Genomic DNA, 11,080 nt, shown 5'->3' with positions numbered 1-11,080 from the left:
GGATGCACATGGCCCAATATGAAGGTCTGGCCAAAATTGATAAAAAACCGACAAATCGGCAACAGTAGAGCCCTATAGACCGACACTATGCCTATGTTGATGGAGGTGGTGGATCGATCCGAAGGTTATGTTGCCACCCATGTTGGGAAAAAAAACCTCCATAGCCACCTGCTCCAATCGCATACACACCGCCTAAGAGAAGAACCAAATATTGTTCATAGATGATCTTGATCATAAACCCACAATTCATCGGATCTCGACAAACACACTGCAAAAAGAATTACATCAAATAGATCTCCAAGAAGATCGAGGAGAACTTTGTATTGAGATCCAAAGAGAGAGAAGAAGCCATCTAGCTAATAACTATGCACCCGAAGATCTGTGGTAAACTACTCACACATCATCGGAGAGGCTATGGTGTTATGTAGAAGCCCTCCGTGATTGATTCCCCCTCCGACGGAGCGCCGAAAAAGGCCCCAAGATGGGATCTCATGGGTACAGAAGGTTGCGACGATGGAAATAGGGTTTCATGGTGCTCTCGGATGTTTTCACGGTATATGAGTATATATAGGCGAAAGAAGTAGGTCGGTGGAGCCACGAGGGGCCCACGAGGGTGGGGGGGTGCGCCTACCCCCTGGGCGCGCCTCCCTACCTCATGGCTTCCTCGTTGCTTCCTTGACGTCCACTCCAAGTCTCCTGGATTGCGTTTGTTCCAAAAATAACTCTCCCGAAGGTTTCATTCCGTTTGATATTCCTTTTCTGTGAAACACTGAAATAGGCAAAAAACAGCAATTTGCACTGGGCCTTCGGTTAGTAGGTTAGTCCCAAAAATAATATAAAAGTGCATAGTAAAGCCCATTAAACATCCAAAACAGATAATAGCATGGAACAATAAAAAATTATAGATACGTTGGAGACGTATCAAGCATCCCCAAGCTTAATTCCTGCTCGTCCTCGAATAGGTAAATGATAAAAACAGAATTTTTGATGTGGAATGCTACCTAGTATAATTCTCAATGTAATTTTCTTTATTGTGGCATGAATGTTCAGATCCGAAAGATTCAAGATAAAAGTTTAATATTGACATAAAAATAATAATACTTCAAGCATACTAACAAAGCGATCATGTCTTCTAAAAATAACATGGCCAAAGAAAGTTATCCCTACAAAATCATATAGTCTGGCTATGCTCTATCTTCATCACACAAAATATTTAAATCATGCACAACCCCGATGACAAGCCAAGCAATTGTTTCATACTTTTGATGTTCTCAAACTTTTGCAATCTTCACGCAATACATGAGCGTGAGCCATGGACATAGCACTATATGTGGAATAGAAGGGTGGTTGTGGAGAAGACAAAAAGGGAGAAGATAGTCTCACATCAACTAGGCGTATCAACGGGCTATGGAGATGCCCATCAATAGATATCAATGTGAGTGAGTAGGGATTGCCATGCAAAGGATGCATTAGAGCTATAAGTGTATGAAAGCTCAATCAAAAGAAACTAAGTGGGTGTGCATCCAACTTGCTTGCTCACGAAGACCTAGTGCAATTTGAGGAAGCCCATCATTGGAATATACAAGCCAAGTTCTATAATGTAAAATTCCCACTAGTATATGAAAGTGACAACATAGGAGACTCTCTATCATAAAGATCATGGTGCTACTTTGAAGCACAAGTGTGGTAAAAGGATAGTAACATTGTCCCTTCTCTTTTTTCTCTTTTTTTTATTTGGGCCTTTTCTCCTTTTTATGGCCTCTTTTTTTCTTTTTTTCGTCCGGAGTCTCATCCCGACTTATGGGGGAATCACAGTCTCCATCATCCTTTCCTCACTTGGGACAATGCTCTAATAATGATGATCATCACACCTTTATTTACTTAGAACTCAAAAATTACAACTCGATACTTAGAACAAAATATGACTCTATGTGAATGCCTCCGGCGGTGTACCGGGATATGCAATGAATCAAGAGTGACATTTATGAAAGAATTATAAAGGTGTCTTTGCCACAAATACGATGTCAACTACATGATCATGCAAAGCAATATGACAATGATGAAACGTGTCATAACAACGGAACGGTGGTAAGTTGCATGGCAATATATCTCGGAATGGCTATGGAAATGCCATAATAGGTAGGTATGGTGGCTGTTTTGAGGAAGGTATATGGTGGGTGTATGATACCGGCTAAGGGTGCACGGTATTAGAGAGGCTAGCAATGGTGGAAGGGTGAGAGTGCGTATAATCCATGGACTCAACATTAGTCATAAAGAACTCACATACTTATTGCAAAAATCTATTAGTTATCGAAACGAAGTACTACGCGCATGCTCCTAGGGGTATAGATTGGTAGGAAAAGACCATCGCTCGTCCCCGACCGCCACTCATAAGGAAGACAATCAATAAATAAATCATGCTCCGACTTCATCACATAACGGTTCACCATACGTGCATGATACGGGAATCATAAACTTTAGAACAAGTATTTCTCAAATTCACAACTACTCAACTAGCATGACTCTAATATCACCATCTTCATATCTCAAAACAATTATAAAGAATCAAACTTCTCATAGTATTCAATGCACTTTATATGATAGTTTTTATTATACCTATCTTGGATGCTCATCACTTTAGGACTAAGATTTTAACCAAAGCAAATTACCATGCTGTTCTATAAGACTCTCAAAATAATATAAGTGAAGCATGAGAGATCAATAATTTCTATAAAATAAAACCACCACCATGCTCTAAAAGATATAAGCGAAGCACTAGAGCAAAATTATCTAGCTCAAAAGATATAAGTGAAGCACATAGAGTATTCTAATAAATTCTGATTCATGTGTGTCTCTCCCAAAAGGTGTGTACAGCAATGATGATTGTGGTAAACTAAAAATAAAATACTCAAATCATACAAGACGCTCCAAGCAAAACACATATCATGTGGTGAATAAAAATATAGCCTCAAGTGAAGTTACCGATGGACGAAGACGAAAGAGGGGATGCCTTCCGGCGCATCCCCAAGCTTAGGATTTTGGTTGTCCTTGAATTTTACCTTGGGGTGCCTTGGGCATCCCCAAGCATAGGCTCTTCCCACTCCTTATTCCATAATCCATCAAATGTTTACCCAAAACTTGAAAACTTCACAACACAAAACTCAACAGAAAATCTCATGAGCTCCGTTAGTGCAAGTAAACAAACTACCACAATAAAGTACTGTAATGAACTCACTCTTTATTTTTATTGGTTTTAAACCTACTTTATTCCAACTTCTCTATGGTTCATACCCCCCGATACTAGCCATAGATTCATCAAAATAAGCAAACAACACACGAAAAACAGAATCTGTGAAAAACAGAACAGTCTGTAGTAATCTGTACCGAACGCAAACTTCTGGAACTCCAAAACTTCTACCAAAATAGGACGACCTAGATAATTTGTTTATTGATCTACCGCAATTGAAATCAACATTTTATCTCTTTCTGGTAATTTTTAACAATTGTTTTCGTGAGCAGAAAGTTTCTGTCTTAGCAGCAAGATCAAATAATTATCACCCAAGAAGATCATTTACTTGGCACATACACTAATTAAAACATAAAACCACATCTAACCAGAGGCTAGATGAATTATTTATTACTAAACAGAAACAAAAAGCAAGAAACAAAAATAAAATTGGGTTGCCTCCCAACAAGCGCTATCGTTTAACGCCCCTAGCTAGGCATTGATTATTTTAATGATGCTCAAATCAAAGACAAGAATTAAAGCACAAAGAGAGCATCATAGAACACATGATAAACACATCTAAGTCTAACATACTTCCTATGCATAGGCATTTTATAAGCAAACAAATTATCATAGCAAGCAAAAAATAGCATATGCAAGGAAGAAGAAAGAGACGATAGCAATCTCAACATGACGAGAGGTAATTTAGTAAGATAAAAATTTCTACAACCATATTTTCCTCTCTCATAATAATTACATGTAGGATCATAGGCAAATTCAACAAAATAGCTATCACATAACATATTCTATAGATGATCCATATGCATGCGAAGTTGACACTCTTCCAAAATAGTGGGATTATCATTAACTAAAGTCATGACCTCTCCAAACCCACTTTTACCAAAAATACCATAAGATTGAACATTCTCCAAATATGTGGGATCTAAAGTTGACACTCTTCCAAACCCACTTTCAATACTATTGCAAACACTAATATCAATCTCATATTCATCATGGGGCTTAAATAAATTTTCAAGATCATAAAAAGAATCACCCCAATCATGATCATTGCAACAAATAGTAGACATAGAAAAACTAGCATCCCCAAGCTTGGGGTTTTGCACATTATTAACACAATTGGCATTAAGAGAATTTATAATAACATCATTGCAATCATGCTTTTCATCGAAGGAACTATCAAGCATGGGTGCAATAGCAACGATCTCATGTTTAACATAAGGAACTATAGTAAATTCATCTTCATAAATATTGGCATCATGGCCACAAGAATAGCAAGCATCATGTTCATCAAGGGATATTTCAATCAAATCATCGAAATCATAATTATCTATAGATTCATGGATATCATTATTTTCTTCAGAAGCAACGGTCATTCTTTCAATAAATTATTTGACATAGACATTATGAGCATAGTTTTCATAGCAATATTTAAGTATGTCAAAATTTTCAGATTCGTAGAGAGTAATATCATACTTTTACATCAAAGAAGCAACTTCATAAGCACCCTTAAAAGCAACAAATTCTTCAATTTGTTCGATATCGTAGTAACTATAAACACCCTTTGCATAAGAAGATAAGATTTTATTATCATTAAACTCACATAGGTAGGGGAGGTGTTTTTTAGGGTTCTTAGAACAACAAGTAAAATCATAAATTTCACAAAGATTCCAAGCATAACAGAGCAATCTATTTATTTGATCCCATAAGAGTATCCCTTTTTCAGACAAACGGTGACGCACAAAATGAGCATGCTCATCTAAAGATTTCCCATCAACTAGGCTAGTTGGGGTTTTAGCACGAGCGCATAAGGATCGAAGATGATCCAAGTAGAACACTTTAAGTGGATCCATATCAATAGATTTTTAGCAAGCAAAGATGCAAGCAAATAGAAGGCACATGGTAACACAAGCAAAAAGACATACGGGAAGAAGGCGAAGAAAAGGCAAAGGTGAAGTGAGGGAGAGGAAAACGAGAGGCAAATGGCAAATAATGAAATGCGAGGGATAAGAGTTTGTGATGGGTACTTCGTATGTCTTGACTTGGCGTAAGCCTCCCCGGCAACGTCGCCAGAAATCCTTCTTGCTACCTCTTGAGCATGCGTTGGTTTTCCCTTGAAGAGGAAAGGGTGATGCAGCAAAGTAGCGTAAGTATTTCCCTCAGTTTTTGAGAACCAAGGTATCAATCCAGTAGGAGGTTACACGCAAGTCGCCTTGTACCTACACAAACAAATAAGAACCTTGCAACCAACGCGATAAAGGGGTTGTCAATCCCTTCACGGCCACTTGCTAAAGTGAGATCTGGTAGAGATAATAAGATAAATATTTTTGGTATTTTTATGATATAGATTGGAAAGTAAAGATTGCAAAATAAAAGACGGAAGAAATAGTAAATTGATAGGAAAGTAATATGATGGAAGATAGACCCGGGGGCCATAGGTTTCACTAGTGGCTTCTCTTAAGATAGCATAATTTACGGTGGGTTAACGAATTACTGTCGAGCAATTGATAGAAAAGCGCATAGTTATGAGAATATCTAGGCATGATCATGTATATAGGCATCACGTCCGCGACAAGTAGACCGAAACGATTCTGCATCTACTACTATTACTCCACACATCAACCGCTATCTAGCATGCATCTAGAGTATTAAGTTCATAAGAACAGAGTAACGCATTAGGCAAGATGACATGATGTAGAGGGATAAACTCAAGCAATATGATATAAACCCCATCTTTTTATCCTCGATGGCAACAATACAATACGTGCCTTGTTGCCCCTGCTGTCACTGGGAAAGGACACCGCAAGATTGAACCCAAAGCTAAGCACTTCTCCCATTGCAAGAAAGATCAATCTAGTAGGCCAAACCAAACTGATAATTCAAAGAGACTTGCAAAGATATTTAAATCATACATATAAGAATTTAGAGAAGAACCAAATATTGTTCGTAGATAATCTTGATCATAAACCCACAATCCATCGGATCTCGAAAAACACATCGCAAAAAGAATTACATCGAATAGATCTCCAATAAGATCGAGGAGAACTTTGTATTGAGATCCAAAGAGAGAGAAGAAGCCATCTAGCTAAAAACTATGGACCTGAAGGTCTATGGTAAACTACTCACACATCATCGGAGAGGCTATGGTGTTGATGTAGAAGCCCTCCGTGATCGATTCCCCCTTCGGCGGAGCGCCGGAAAAGGCCCCAAGATGGGATCTCATGGGTACAGAAGGTCGCGGCCGTGGAAATAGGGTTTCGTGGTGCTCTCGGATGTTTTCAGGGTATATGAGTATATATAGGCGAAAGAAGTAGGTCGGTGGAGCCACGAGGGGCCCACGAGGGTGGGGGGCGCTGTCGGTGTCAAAACCGGCGGATCTCGGGTAGGGGGTCCCGAACTGTGCGTCTAAGGCGGATGGTAACAGGAGGCGGCGGACACAATGTTTACCCAGGTTCGGGGCCTCTCGATGGAGGTAATACCCTACTTCCTGCTTGATTGATCTTGATGATATGGGTATTACAAGAGTTGATCTACCACGAGATCGTAGAGGCTAAACCCTAGAAGCTAGCCTATGATTATGATTGTTGTTGTCCTACGGACTAAACCCTCCGGTTTATATAGACACCGGAGGGGGCTAGGGTTACAGAGTCGGTTACAAGGGAGGAGATCTACACATCCGAATTGCCAAGCTTGCCTTCCACGCAAAGGAGAGTCCCATCCGGACACGGGGCAAAGTCTTCAATCTTGTATCTTCATAGTCTAACAGTCCGGCCAAAGTATATAGTCCGACTGTCTGAGGACCCCCTAATCCAGGACTCCCTCAGTAGCCCCTGAACCAGGCTTCAATGACGATGAGTCCGACGCGCAGATTGTCTTTGGCATTGCAAGGCGGGTTCCTCCTCCGAATACTCCATAGAAGATTTTGAACACAAGGATCGTGTCCGGCTCTACAAAACAAATTCCACATACCACCGTAGAGAGTACAACATTCCACAAATCTAATCTGCTGACAAATTTCGTAGCGTGACATCCTGCCGTGGTCCGGTCATTACGAACCGTTTTTCCCAGCCTGCCACTGCACGTGTTGCGAGGCGGTTTTCTTGGCACGTCTTGTCGAAGCAGAGATCGTGTCCCCTTATCACGGGATTCTCATCAATACGGGTGCGGGTAACCCAATCGTGCTGCTGGTATGACTCCTCGATTTTAGGCAAATTCCAAATGGCCACGCGGAGGACGCTTGATATTCACCCTCTTTATAAAGGGGCCAAGGCCTGTCCTTTTCTTCTCGCGCTCGATCCTTCCCTTCCCCCACCTCGAATTCCAACACCCAAGGCTCAGGCTAAGCGCTTCGGACCTTCAATCATGTCCGGATCCAACCTTCAAGGCCGGTGGATGGCCTCCTCTGTCACAGAGGAGGACATCAAGAAGCTAAGAGAAGCCAGGTATCTGACCGCCGAAATCTCGCACAGGCTGCCTGCTCAAGGGCAGGTCATCCCCACTCCCGAACCCAACGAGAGTGTCGTATTTGTTTCCCACTTCCTCGAGGGCTAGGCTTTAGTCTTGATCCCTTTGTTAGAGGGCTTATGTTCTATTACGGGCTCGATTTCCATGATCTAGCTCCGATTCCATCCTTCACATCTCGTCGTTTATCGTCGTGTGTGAGGCCTTCCTCCGCATCACCCCACACTTTGGCTTATGGCTCAAGACCTTCAATGTGAAGCCGAAGATGATCGATGGGCGACACGCAGAATGCGGAGGTGCCATAATAAGCAAAGGCGCCGATGCTCCATGGCCAAAGGGTTCCTTCCCGGAGATGTCCGACTTATGGCAGCGGGAGTGGTTTTACATCACAGCTCCCCGAAGTACTAAGTGGGTAGCTGCCCCCGCCTTCCGTTCGGGCCCCCCGCCGCAACTGGCGTCATGGGTCAACAAGGGGCTGGACTGGGGGCCAGTTAATGACGTGCCGACATTGCAGAGTCGCATCCGAGATCTCCTCAAGAGAGATGTCAGCCTTGTCAAGGTAATGCAAGTCATGCTAGTTCGTCGGGTCCTGCCATGCCAACGTCGACCTCTCCGTATGTGGGAGTTCAACCCGGAAGGACCGCGAACTATTCAGCAATTCTTCGGCGTGACGCTCGAAGAGATGTATGGATTGTTCTTCGGATCACGAATAAAGTGTCCGGACACCACCGAGGATGCGGGTCTAAACTGCAATCGTCCAGATACCCACGTAAGTAATTCTGCGGCCGAACATGCTGTCTTTTTATTTGTCACAACATCATTCTAAAAAAATCGCTCTTTGACCAGGATGGATAAAAAAGGCGAAGATGATCAGGTGTTCGGCCCCCCTTCCCGAAGGCTCACCGGATCCTGTACTAGCCAGGATGCTTGAGCACGCACCTTATCAAGTGCCATCAGAGGAAGATAAAGGGAGGAATAAAGAAGCCGAAAGCGGGCCTCACGCATTACTCATCCAAACCGGGGGAATTAATGTCTCAGCGAAGGAGGATAATCGGGGAGAAGAATCTAAAATTCCCTCTCCCCAAGGAAGGAAAAGGACCGCCTCTGAAGACTTGGAAACGAGGGTTTCCAAACGAGGGAAGAAACCTTCGTCAGGGGGCCCTGCCCCGGAGGGCGTCCTTACCGCACCGTGCCCGCAAGGGGGTCAGCCCTCCACCGAGCTGTAAGTGAACAAGAGTACTTTTGGTAAATATATCCTGCTTCATCTCCGAGGACAATAACCGAGACGTATGTCTTGCAGTTCGGATCGTAGCCCTTCTCGATAGAGTTCGTCTTCGGGGGATCTTCCTCCGGAGATGATGGAGAGCGAAACGCCTCCCCCTGTCTCCCCGCCTCATGAGGCGGACGACCCTGAGGTGTCGTCATGGAGGATTTCTCCTGATCCGCCAAGGCCAGAAGGTAACCCTTCGGCCACCCGAAGTCCGGAGTATTCGGCTCCTAAGGAGAGCAACAGAAAGAGTCCGGGACTGTCCGGTGCACGACCGGACGCACTGATGGGTCTTCTGGAGCAAGTGACTATCTCAGAGGCGCATCGTACTTTGATGGGTACGGTGGTTGAGAGGATTTCATCCGCCAAAAGTGGGTTGCATGAAGCTTTTATGAGCCTGCTAAAAGGCTTTGAGGTACGCAAAGTAATATATTTGTTGACGGTACCACACACGCTAGGTGTGCCCTATACAGATAGTAGCCCCTGAGACTCTGGTTGCTGTCCAGAGACGGCAAACAGAGGATCATAGTCCCAGGTAATGATCGTGCTGCTATCATGTGCAGGCGGCTGAAGGTCTAGTGGCTGGGCGGACTGATGAGTTTGCCGAACTGAGGCGGCAGCTTGATGCGGCAGATGCCGACATCGTGCTGGTAAACAAGCGGCTTGATGAGGCACAGGGTATGTATTTTCCGGTGGTCAACAGATATTAAGAGGAGCATGATGCTAGTATCTATAATATGCTGTGATTGCAGATGGAGCTGCCGCCGTGGAGACCCTTCGGGCGGAGCTTGCCCAAGCCAAGGAACAAGCCAGGAGAAGTGATGCGGCCGCCCTAAAGGCGGCCGAAGAGTTAAGAGCCGAACAGGCTGCTCATCGCCAGAGCGAAGATAAAATAGCCAAGATGGCTGTTGAGCTGAAGGATGCCACCGACCGGTATGAGCTTCTTGAAAAGGAAAGCCGAGCGAAAGCGGCAGACCTGAAGAAAGCCATGGTAGCAGCCAAGGAAACCCGCTCTAAAATCAGAGCGGCGAAGGAGGAGCTTCGTCAAGCCGGAGATATCACGGCTGGGAAGCCCTTTTTGTTGCGGATGAAGTTCGGAGATCCGAAGTATGCCCCTCTGGACCAATTATGGAGTGTTGCAGACGCGTACTTGGACTTGGCAACGAGTGTTGCTGATGCGACTGAGTTTTTTAAAGATCAGAAAGATCATGAAGTGGAAAGGTTGTTCTGGTCGCAGTTCAGTGCTCCCACGCGTCCGCTGTTGTTAAATGAACAAATGGCCGAGTGGGCTGAGCTCCATAGGTTGTCCGGACTTGCCATGAGGTCTGTCGTGGATCATCTTTGGCCGGAGGGGCCAAGGCCGAGTAGTTATTTTGGTTTAGTGCATCGATTCCTTGGTGCTATGCCGCATATCGACGCTGTAAAGAGGTCAGCATGCATAGGGGGTGCGCGGATGGCTCTTGCCCGTGTTAAGACATACTGGGCAGAGATGGAGGCCACCGCTATTGCGACCCAGGATCCGGCCGTAGGCCAGGTCTCGGACGAGCACTATTTTGAAGAAGTCCTAGAAGGTGCTCGTTTAATAGAGGCTTAGTGCTCGAAGAGTATCATGTTCGAGTGACATGTATCCCAATTGTAAAAACAATGCTATTTGGATTATAAAGGCTGTGTTTATACTTTTGCCTGAAAGTATTATGATGCCTCCTGTGCGGCCGTTTATGTATGTATATAACCTGAAAGTTTGCAGTCGTCGGCTTCAGCCCCCACGCATATAATGCGGGGGTGTTCGAAAAGCGCGTATTCACACTTGATCCAACGTCTTGGTCCATTAAGGAGGTGATAGCGCGGCGAACAAGGCAATCGGACTATATAGCTTTAACACTTTCACTTAGCCATAGGAGTTTGACGGTGGGGCTACTATATAGCCCCTGGTACTTCCGCGCTCATCCGAGTACGGGGCGCGTACATACATGACCGGGAAACCGGCCCTTCGTTAATGCGGAGGAATCGCGAAGATTCAGCTGAGTCATCGAGTGGTTGACCAGTCTCGCGCTTTATCATGACAGTCATTTTTCGGCTTTCTGTACTGAGGTGCTCATCCAGATGAA

This window comes from Triticum aestivum, chromosome 1D (genome assembly GCF_018294505.1).
Source record: "Triticum aestivum cultivar Chinese Spring chromosome 1D, IWGSC CS RefSeq v2.1, whole genome shotgun sequence".
NCBI lineage: Eukaryota > Viridiplantae > Streptophyta > Magnoliopsida > Poales > Poaceae > Triticum > Triticum aestivum.
Note: the sequence above shows the minus strand (reverse complement) of the source record.